The following is an 11560-nucleotide window of genomic DNA, read 5'->3' on the forward strand; positions in this document are numbered from 1 at the left end:
CATCTGATGGAACGATAGATGCACAATGATTCTGTAAATTTGTTTTTGTTTTTTGTTTCAAATTCTTAGTTGGATTTTTGAAAATGGGTTTCAAACTCTAGGTTGTTTCGAATTTTGGGTCAAATTATGGGTTTCAAACTGCGCTATCTAGTTTTGCAAATGGTTGAGCAAGTGAGGAAGAAGAAGATGGGACGGGCGAAGCGAGAAGAGACGAAGCAAAGTTCATTGGTCTTAGTAGTCCGCCCAAAATTGGGGGGTCTCGCTAAAACACTTTAGCGAACCCGTTAGTCCATGCGAGTCCCACTTTGTCCCATTAAAGTTAGTCTCTGCTAAAACCAAACACAAGCTTACACAAAAACTTACTCTAGTCTAGTCTAGTGAAAGCTAGAGAGGGCAAACAAACACACCTTTAATATCTCTTTAAACTCAAATTTATTATCTAATATACCCCTATAAATCCAACTCAATATGTGAATTTATTTTTACACCCATTTGATTTATAACTGACACACCCCGACCCGGGATGTCCACTAGGGCTCCGAATCGAGTTGTGTTGGCCGACACCTGGAAGGTGACGAAGCCATAAAGTATGATGACGTGGATAAATGTGAATAAATTTAAACCTAAAAGTGCTTAAAAACCATAGTGCACTGGTGAGCGGGAAGGAACCCACTTCATACTTGACGTTAGAGTACAAGTAAGTACAGTATAATGGATTAAGAGTCATACCCTCGAAAAAAATCTCCAATACTAAGATTTGCCATGAATCATCGACGATGGGAAAGCTCAGCTAATAAAACCTGGAGGGTGAAAATAAAACAAGGGTGAGTGGCCCTAGAAATAAAAATTCTAATAGAAGCCTTCTAAAACGTTATAACCCCTCGATGCAACACCTGTATAGTTTCCATAGACTCATATCACGTATCAATGTGAAATCCAAATTATATCAACAATAATTCCATAACTATACCACGACACATCAACTCATCAGTAATATAAATAATCATATGCTCAATAATTTATATTAGCACGCAAGTTGGAGTCACCTAATGTGACCTGTACGACTGCACCCATATCTCATCAATCAACACTAGCACACAAGTCAGAGTCACCTAATGTGACCTGTACAACTACACCCATATCTCATCAATCAACGCTAGCACACAAGTCGGAGTCACCTATAGTAACCTGTACGACTTATTCATATCTCATCAATCAAAGCTAGCACATAAGTCAGAGTCACCTATAATGACCTGTACGACTTATCCATATCTCATCAATCAATATCCCAGTAATATGTCAGCCGGATCCATCTCTTGTGGCCTGTACAGCTAAACCTATAGCTCATCACATATCCCTGCACACGAGTCGGAACCACTTCTTGTGGTCTGTATGACAGGCTGGGTGTAAATAATTACGCTAAAGTGCTATGATCACATGAAAGCTGTGAGAAAAATCGCAAGTCACCTACGAGTCGGAACCACCTAATGTGGTCTGTACAACAGGCTGGCACCTACCTTGAATCCAAGGTGAGTGTGTGGTGCGGGAGGTGAACGATCATGTGAATGCTAGGCCCTATCCTCAGGCGAGAGCACTAACACCGGGGTGCAGGGTTATGAGCTCTAAATGCATCTAATATGGCATGTACAACTTATAGACAACCTGTACGACAATGTCGGAGTTGCTTAAAATATAAAGATAGTCATGCCATCACTTAATCGTTCCAACTAAAATGTAATCATAGCCATGCATCCCACATTTCACAACATATACTCACCTGAACTTATTTGTGTATCCTGCATTCACCTTCGTACTTTAAAGCATTCACAATAATTATGCGCAATAATATACCTATGGACATGCCCTGATGCAATTCAAAACTTAACCATATCGTAATGCTTCCAAATATATATATATCAATAATGTGGCGTAAAATGTACAATCTATAACGCCCTACTCCCTAGCTATTAATTTTCGGGAACAATTATCGGTGACAAGCTCAACTAAACACTAAATTTAACTACTATCAATACTTACGATTCTTTACTTCAATTTCTCGATCCTTCACACAATAATTTATGACCAACATCCCATCACTAAATCATAAGGTTAAATCTCACATTTTCCACCAATGTCCCTCACACTGCACAATTTCCCAAACAAGGCTATTGTCTCAATTATTTAGTCTCATTTATGGTATGGCTGCATCTAACGTCTCATTAGACTGCCTACGTACCCTAAGCAGGGATCAATCCATTCGTAGTTCGCATGAATTATTTGTAGGTAACATGCATATGGATATACCATGACATAATCTAAACTCTACCATCTCGTAGTACTTTAGAACATATATATATATATATATATATATATATATATATATATATATATATATATAGATAACATGGCACATATTACTTAATTCAATTTAAGAGTATTTTTGAAATTATCAATCATGTATATATATACTATTTGTACCATACTTGACCAATCCCGAAACTACTGAGCACGGGTCAACGCTATACCGTCAAGGACCCAGAAGAGTTTCCCTCCAACCAGGAGGCCAATCATAGCACGACACGTGTCGACATCAAGATCCAATCATAGTGTGACACGTGTCGACATCAGAAGTCAATCACAACACGACACGTGTCAATTTCAGAATGAAACTAGAAACTCTCTTCTATAAATAGAGATCATTCTCTCACAATATGTCCTAATGTCATTTGTACTAAATCATTCACTAGTACTCACAAAAGGAGAGCTTGAACCTATGTATTTGTGTAAACCCTTCACAATTAATAAGAACTCCTTTACTCTGTGGACATAGCCAATCTGGGTGAACCACGTACATCTTATGTTTGCTTCCCTGTCTCTATCCATTTACATACTTATCCACACTAGTGACTGGAGTAATCTAGCGAAGGTCACAAACTTAACACTTTCTGTTGTACCAAAGTCCTCACTGATTTTGTGCATCAACATTTGGTGCCGTCTGTGTGAACGACACTTATTCCCACTCTCTTCAGCTTTGCCAAGCTGATTTCCACCATTCGTACACTTTCTTTTGACCAGGCATCCTTCTCCAACATGGGGAGCGAAGGAAGCCACAGCACACAGAATGACACCCCTTTTGCACCTAGTGCGAAACAACAAAAGAAGGAATGAAAGAGGGTTGCTCTTCAAGCTAAAGTCGATGAGCTAGAAGCTCAGAACAACAAGATAGCAATGAAGAATGAGGTCCTTCAGGAGCAGTATGAGAAACTCTTTGAGACGTTTCACGAAACTAGGCGTACTCAAACACGCAAGCTCGTTGCCCCTGTGGACATCAACCATCATCTATGTGCCCCCCAACACGAAGGGTCACCTCCCTTCGACATGGGTATCCTTGATGAGGAGCGAGCTAATCATCAAAACATTGATCAACATGAGACTTCTCTCAACCCAGATGCTTCGACCCGAAGTAGAAGAAGTGGAGGAAGACACCTCCTTGCAGAAGGGTTGGAAGGATCGAAAGCCGTTTATCGTGACTACTGAGACTTCCTAAAGCAACATCGAGAGAATCCCCTCCACATATGCTTGAAGATCAATGACCCAAGGGTTTCTAAAAGACTCAGTCCCCTCCCACGACCAAGGCCAGCTGCCAATCTAGGGAATGAACGACAGGTCCTAGAGGAACATGAAGGTACGGGGGACTCTGAGGTATTCCGACAGACTCGCCCTAGAAGTTAGTACGGCGAGTCCAAGAAAAAACCACACGCCCTTGCTCAAACTTTCCTACTTCCAAGAGGCGATGGAGACTTACGAAAGAAAATTCCAGTGACACATGACTCCACTCAGGATCCCCATGTCCTACAGCTCATTGAGAAAGTAAACAAGTTGAAGGCCGAACATCAGGTCGAGATACCTGACTGGAACCAACCCAGGCCTGGCCCTTTCACAAGAAGGATCCTCGACACCCCCCTTCAAGCGAAAACTAAACAAAAGCTTGGTTTACAACTCTATACTAAAAAGAAAGACCCAATTGAACACCTTAACCTCTTTGAGTCCACCATGGCATATCCGATGCACACCGACGAAGAGCGATGTCTTCTCTTCCCCTTCACCCTTCTCTGGCGGGGCTCTAAATTGGTATTGCCGTCTTCCATCTGAGAGAGTAGACTCATTTGAGGAATTGAGGAAACTGTTTGTCTCTCAACATATCTTCCAGACCGATTACTTGCATTCTGCAGATGACTTATACACTATTCGCCAATAGCAGGACGAGTCACTACGAGAGTATGCTGGTCGCTTCAGCCATGAGTATTCTCGCTGCGCTGAGGCAGATGAAGAGACCGCCCTCAAGGCCTTCACGGCAGGCCTACGTGATTGTTTCTTTAAGTACATGATCAATGCCAACACTTGGAAGACTTACTTTGAGGTGATGGCACAGGCTTACAACCACGCCTCCGCCGAAGCAAGGACATACCAAGGGAACCCCCATATGGTTAACCCCTATCAACAAGTGGGAAGTGGAAGTCAAGTTCTACCAAGTGAGGAGATATTGGCCATTCAAACACCCATTGCATCATCTCATGTCTCATTTAGCTACTCGCTAAGTCATCAAACGTATCTGTCTCTTGGTAAGAGGAATGATTTTTACTCTCAGGAAGCCCATTACAACAAGAGGGATAAAAGTTCGTATCAAGACAACCAAGGGTGAATGTACCGTCAACTATTATGACTATGGGGCCAAGCCTTACTCTTTCAAAATAGAGGACTAGGTATTGAAGGAAATGCTATTATAAGAAGACATACACATTACAAATGTTTTGACTCTTAATCGCTTGAGATCTTTTGTCACACAAGCCATTAGGCAAATATTTAAAGAATAGGGAATTCAGACAATTTCTTCCGAGTCTTTTGCGTTCCTAGCACTGGAACACTTGATCTACGCTGACCTACCCTTATACCCCAACTCAGAGTTTCAACATGCGTACTTTGACACAAAGTATGTGATACTAAGTGTTACAACCAACATGGTTCACTTATCAAAAGCATGGATCCCTTTATGCATAGCAAAACATTCATAAGCATCACTTATATCAATCAACATAAACATTATACATTCCAACACATTCATACATAAACATCATACATTCCAACACATCCATACATAAGCCAACTGTGCTTCGAAAGGGTTCAACATACTTTGTGTCTTCGACACTTGCTACAATGTGCCTCAACACCTTGCTCTTATTCTCACCAACCAAGTGATGAAATGTGAAGAAGAAACTCATCTTCATGCCACCAACCAAGTGATGAAATGTATAACTCGTACTCTCCTTCATGCCACCAACCAAGTGATGAAATGTACAACCCGTACTCTAATATCATTTGGCAACTTGCCACTCATGCCACTAACCAGGTGAAGAAGGAACTCATCTTCATGCCACCAACCAGGTGATGAAATGTACAACCCGTACTTTCCTTCATGCCATCAACCAGGTGATGAAATGTATAACCCGTACTTTAATATCATTTGGAAACTTGCCACTCATGCCACCAACCAGGTGAAGAAGGAACTCATCTTCGTGCCACCAACCAAGTGATGAAATGTACAACCCGTACTCTCCTTCATGCCACCAACCAGGTGATGAAATGTATAACCCATACTCTAATATCATTTGGCAACTTACCACTCATGCCACCAACCAGTTGAAGAATAAACTCATTTTCATGCCACAAACCAGGTGATGAAATGTACAACCCGTATTCTCCTTCATGCCACCAACCAGGTGATGAAATGTACAACCAGTACTCTAATATCATTTGACAACTTGCCACTCATGCCACCAACCAAGTGAAGAAGGAACTCATCTTCATGTCACCAACCAGGTGATGAAATGTACAACTCGTACTCTCCTTCATGCCACCAACCAGGTGATGAAATGTACAACCTGTACTCTAATATCATTTGGCAACTTGCCATTCATGCCACCAACCAGGTGAAGAAGGAACTCATCCTCGTGCCACCAACCAGGTGGTGAAATGAGATGAAAGGTGATGAAGGAAATCACCTTCGTACCACCAACCAAGTGATGAAAGTAACTCACCATTCATTCCATCTACCAGAAGACGAATGGTACAACTTGTACATGTGAACTCCTAGCATTCACAAATAATCAAAAAATCTAAAGTTTGACAACTCAACTAGGGGAGCACTTATGCCCAACAAGAGTTATAGTCATCAACAAAGTCTTATTGCAAGCCAACAACAACTTCAGCGCATGGCATACGAAGATCAAGCTATTCAGCCCTCTTGCATCTGCTTCAGACATTTCCCCTCTGCAACAATGCAAACACTACAACTCGTAGAAAGCTTCACACTCCTGATCAAGACAGTGTGAAGCAAAACCAATTTATGGTGCCAACAAGAGCTTTATCAATGGAGTTCAACCACAATTCTCAAAAGCTTCACACACTCTTGATCAAGACAGTGTGAAGCAAAACCAATTTATAGTGCAAACAAGAACTTCATCAATGGAGGGCAACCACAATTCTCAAAAGCTTTACACACTCTTGATCAAGACAGTGTGAAGCAAAATCAATTTATGATGCCAATAAGAGCTTCATCAATAGAGAGCAACCACAATTCTCAAAAGTTTCACACACTATTGATCAAGACAGTGTGAAGCAAAACCAATTTATGGTGCCAACAAGAGCTTCATCAATGGAGGACAACTACAAATTCTCAAAAGTTTCACACTATCTTGATCAAGATAGTATGAAGCAAAATCAATTCATGGTACCCAACAAAAACTTCAACTCCAAAGCTTCACCTACAAAGCTTTAACTCCAAAGCTTCACCTACAAAAGCTTCACCCACAAAAGCTTCACCCACCACAAAAGCTTCATCTACAAAAGCTTCACCCATAATAGTTTCACCTATAAAAGCTTCACCAACAAAAGCTTCACCAACAAAAGCTTCACTCACCACAAAAGCTTCACCACAAAAGCTTCACCTACAAAAGCTTGACCCATAAAAGTTTCACCAACAAAAGCTTCACCCACCACAAAAGCTTCACCCACAAAAGCTTCACCCATAAAAGCTTCCCCCACAAAAGCTTCTCCCACCACAAAAGCTTCACCAACAAAAGCTTCACTTACCACAAAAGCTACCCCACAAAAGCTTCCCCCACCACAAAAGCTTCACCCACAAAAGCTTCACACTATTTTCATCAAGATAATGTGAAGCAAAATCAATTCATGGTACCCAACAAAGCTTCAACCTCAAAACTTCACCCTCAAAGTTTTACCTACAAAGCTTAAAATAATTCAAAAATTCAAAAATTCGGAAATTCAAAAATTCAAAAATTCAAAAATTCAAAAATTCAAAAATTCAAAAAAAAAAAAAAAATTGCCTAGGCCTCATCTTCTTTGGGCCTAACAACTTTCCTAACAAATATATATGAAAGAGGAGTTTTGGGCTACCACTTAGAAAGGAAAATGGTGAAGTTTGTTACTTTGGAAACTTGACTACTAGCAAGACACCTCCTTCGTCAACTCCTCAACCGGAGACTTGGGGAACTCCTACCATATGCTACTGCACATTAATACTCAGAAGTCTCACGACCACTCAGTGTGACTTAGATTTTTTTCAAGTCTCTACACGAGAAGTTTTCCTCACTCGGGAAATTAAGGGAGCACTACCTCAGCATACTTGCTTCACTCACAAAGCTTCAACATACAAGATTCAACAAAAGGAAAAATTCAAAGAACTTAGTGAAGAAGGCCTTGGTGTATTTAACACAATATGTTGAAATGAAGTAAAGCTTGTTTATTGATATCTCCGACAAGTTACAAATATGTACATATACATAAATCAAAATAAACAAACAAGAGGGAGCCTTCACAAAGGTTGCTCAGGAAAAGTCTCAGCAGTCGACAGAGCCCCAAAAAGAGGAGACACCAAAGCGTGATTATTCGGAGCCTCAGTACTAGGCAAAACCCTAGAAGGATGAGCCACCAAAGGTTGATCATTTGGAGCTTCATTACGCGGTACAAGCCCAGAAGACGAAGGCAATAAATGCCTTTGGAACATACCCACAAACCTCTGATGATCAAGTAAAATCTGACCATCAGATTCCTGCAGCTAGTCGAGCTTCCTCTTAATGTTTGTAGCATAGTCATGTGCGAGCCTGTGCAACTGTTTATTCTCATGCTTGAGCCCTCTGATCTCCTGTTTAAGACTTATCACTTCAGCCACCAATGATTCAACTTTGCGGGTTCGAGCAAATAGGCGTTGGGCCATATTAGACACAGAATTTGCACACTAAACACTGAGAGCTAGAGAATCCTTAACAGCCAACTCATCAGACCGTTTGGAAAGTAGTCCGTTATCTTTGGGAGTGAGAAGATTCCTGGCCACCATCGCAATGGTCATATCATTCTTCATCACAAAGTCCCCAACAGTAAGAGGACCAGTAGGGGATAAGAATGATGGGTGCCATATGTTGTCTTGAGAAGGCATGGCTGCCTCTTCACCAAAGTTCAAGTCAAAACGACAGTCGGATGGGCCAAACATTCTCAGAAATGATGAAGGAGAAATGAGGTGCAATAAATCTCTGAAGTAAGGGGAAAATTCCTACAAGCAATAACTCTCTTAATGTACTTCATGCACACAATTGGTGCCCTTATAAAAGAAAGGGCAACAGGACCGTAGGTTCAAAAATCGAAGAGACACCACTCTCCGGATTCTGAAGAAGCACCACTTTCCACACGCAACATCAGCTTCTCGGGTACCACAGATAACTTTGCCAAAGATCTCTGACAAAGTTTAGACACATAAATTTTGAAGGTCCAGCTACCCTACTATTACCCACAAGGGTAAAGGAACAACACCACTGCTTGATAACTAGAAAGTCCCAATGTGGGTTAACCTTCATGCTCTGTGGCAAGGCAGACTAGCAAAAATCCCAACCTTTACTCACATTCAAGAAAACACTCCCAACAAGATTGCTTGCTCAAAAATCGAAGAGGCACCGCTCTCTGAATCTCGAGAGCCAGACTCCCAACAAGATTACGTGCTAAAAAATCGAAGAGTCACCGTCCTCTAAATCTCGAGAGCCAATCTCGAGAGCCAGACTCCCAATAGGATTACTTTCTAAAAAATCGAAGAGACACTGCTCCTCGAATCTCGAGAGCCAGACTCCCAACAAGATTATGTGCTAAAAAATCGAAGAGGCACCGTCCTCCAAATCTCGATAGCCAAACTCCCAAAAGGATTACTTTCTCAAACATTAAAGAGACACTACTCTCCGAATCTTAAGAGTCAGACTCCCATCAGGATTGCTTTCTCAAAAATCGAAGAGGCACCGTTCTCTGAATCTTGAGAGCCAGATCCCCGACAAGATTGCTTGTTCGAAAACCGGAGAGGCACTGCTCTCCAAACTTCAAGAGTCAGATTTCCTTGGATAAAGCTTGTCTGCAATTTTCACACGCAACATCAACTTTCCAAATACCACAGACCATTTTTTCAAAGTTCTCTGACAAAGTTAAAACACGTGAAGCTTGCAGCTCTCACTATATTGCTATGACTAAGAAGAGTAAAGGAATAGCACTACTACTTGTTGTTAGGGAGACTCATATATATGTCGACCTCTATCCTCCACAGCCAGGCAGACCTGCAAATAAAAAAAATGCTCAACTTTTCTTCACATCTGAGATGACACTTTCAGTAGAGTCTTTCGAAATACTCAGCTTCTTTTCCTCCCGATAATACCTCTGCAAACAAGCCACACCAGAGCAAGAGTATCTCATATCATCAGGGTTAAAAGCAAGAGTATCCCATATCAAGCTTTTTCCCTGTCTTTTCTTTTGGCCTTGTTCTTACCTGCAAGACAAGGAGAAAGAGAGCAATCAGTCAGCACTTGGAATCAAGCTTCTAGTCAGGAACTGATTGCCTGGAACTCCTTGCCTGATTACTTACCTGTCATTGTTCTCGAGTACTCATCTTCAACATCTTATGCTTCTAGAGAAGATACCACATCTGACTGAGGAACAGATAGGGCAAGTGAGAAAGATACAAGGAAGCATGTGGAGACAAGCGTAATAGAACACGTGCCAATACATCCACAACTTTGTCAACAACAAAAGTATCCCATATCATCAGGGTCGAACGTACTCTAGATTTGATGGACTTGTTTTGACCCTCAAATTCTTTAGTCGACCTTATACTCTGGAGGAAACCAGAAAACCCTCCAGCCCAGTTTAAGAATAAGCCTGTGAAAAGTTACTTCTTCAAAAGAAAAAGTATCTCATATCATCTCTTCTCCATTTGCTTATCCTTATCCTTGTTGCTGTTTACGACACAAGGAGAAGGAGAACAATCAACCGGAAGCCGAAGTCAAACCTCTGATCCAGGTTGCTTGCTTGGAAGTCTGATTGCTTACCTTGTCTGTTACCTCCTTCGACAAATCTCCTAGCTCGGCGACTTGAGGGACTTCTACTATAAGGTTTGTATCGCACTTGACCAAGCCCGAAACTACAAGTAAACTTCAAGTGAAATTGATACATTACCTTGTGCATGTTCATCGGTTAAAGATACCACCCCTGGATGGAGGAAAAGTACTTCCAAAGAAGATGCCACATCTACATATGAGAAAGATAAGGTAAGTGAAAATGATACCACACTTCGGTACTTAGAAGTTTTGTGATTACTCAATGACTTGGATCTTGCAAGTCCCCAACCGAGGAGCTTCTCTCACTTGGGAACTTAGGAGAGCACTGTTTGTACCATACTTGATCAATCCCAAAACTACTGAACACCGGTCAACGTTATACCGTCAAGGACCCAGAAGAGTTTCCCTCCAACCAGGAGGCTAATCACAGCGCGACACGTGTCGACATCAAAAGCCAATCATAACGCGACACGTGTCAACATCAGAAGTCAATCACAACACGACACGTGTCAATGTCAGAATGAAACTAGAAACTCTCTTCTATAAATAAAGATCATTCTATGACAATATTTCCTAATGTCATTTGTACTAAATCATTCACTAGTACTCACAAAAGGAGAGCTTGAACCTATGTACTTGTGTAAACCCTTCACAATTAATGAGAACTCTTCTACTCCGTGGACGTAGCCAATTTGGGTAAACCACATACATCTTGTGTTTGCTTCCCTGTCTCTATCCATTTACATACTTATCCACACTAGTAACCGGAGCAATCTAGCGAAGGTCACAAACTTAACATTTTCTGTTGTACCAAAGTCCTCACTGATTTTGTGCATGAACATATACGATAAAAAGGAAAAGATCTACTTACTTGGAGTTCGCCCTACCATTTTCCTAGCATGTACCTCGAGGCGTCCTGGACGAACAACGCCTAGGACAATTTTTAAACCACATATCAAAATCCTTATCAATAGATCATGTAACTTATGTAAAACACATTCCTAAAGACGTTTTAGAATGATTTAATACCAATTGATCAAAAGTCAACCGTCGATCAAGGATCAACGGTATGGTCCATAACTCTACGTAACTTAATCCAGAAGAACCGCTGTTCAGAT

The sequence above is a fragment of the Malus sylvestris genome, chromosome 3, assembly GCF_916048215.2.
Source record: "Malus sylvestris chromosome 3, drMalSylv7.2, whole genome shotgun sequence".
Lineage (NCBI taxonomy): Eukaryota > Viridiplantae > Streptophyta > Magnoliopsida > Rosales > Rosaceae > Malus > Malus sylvestris.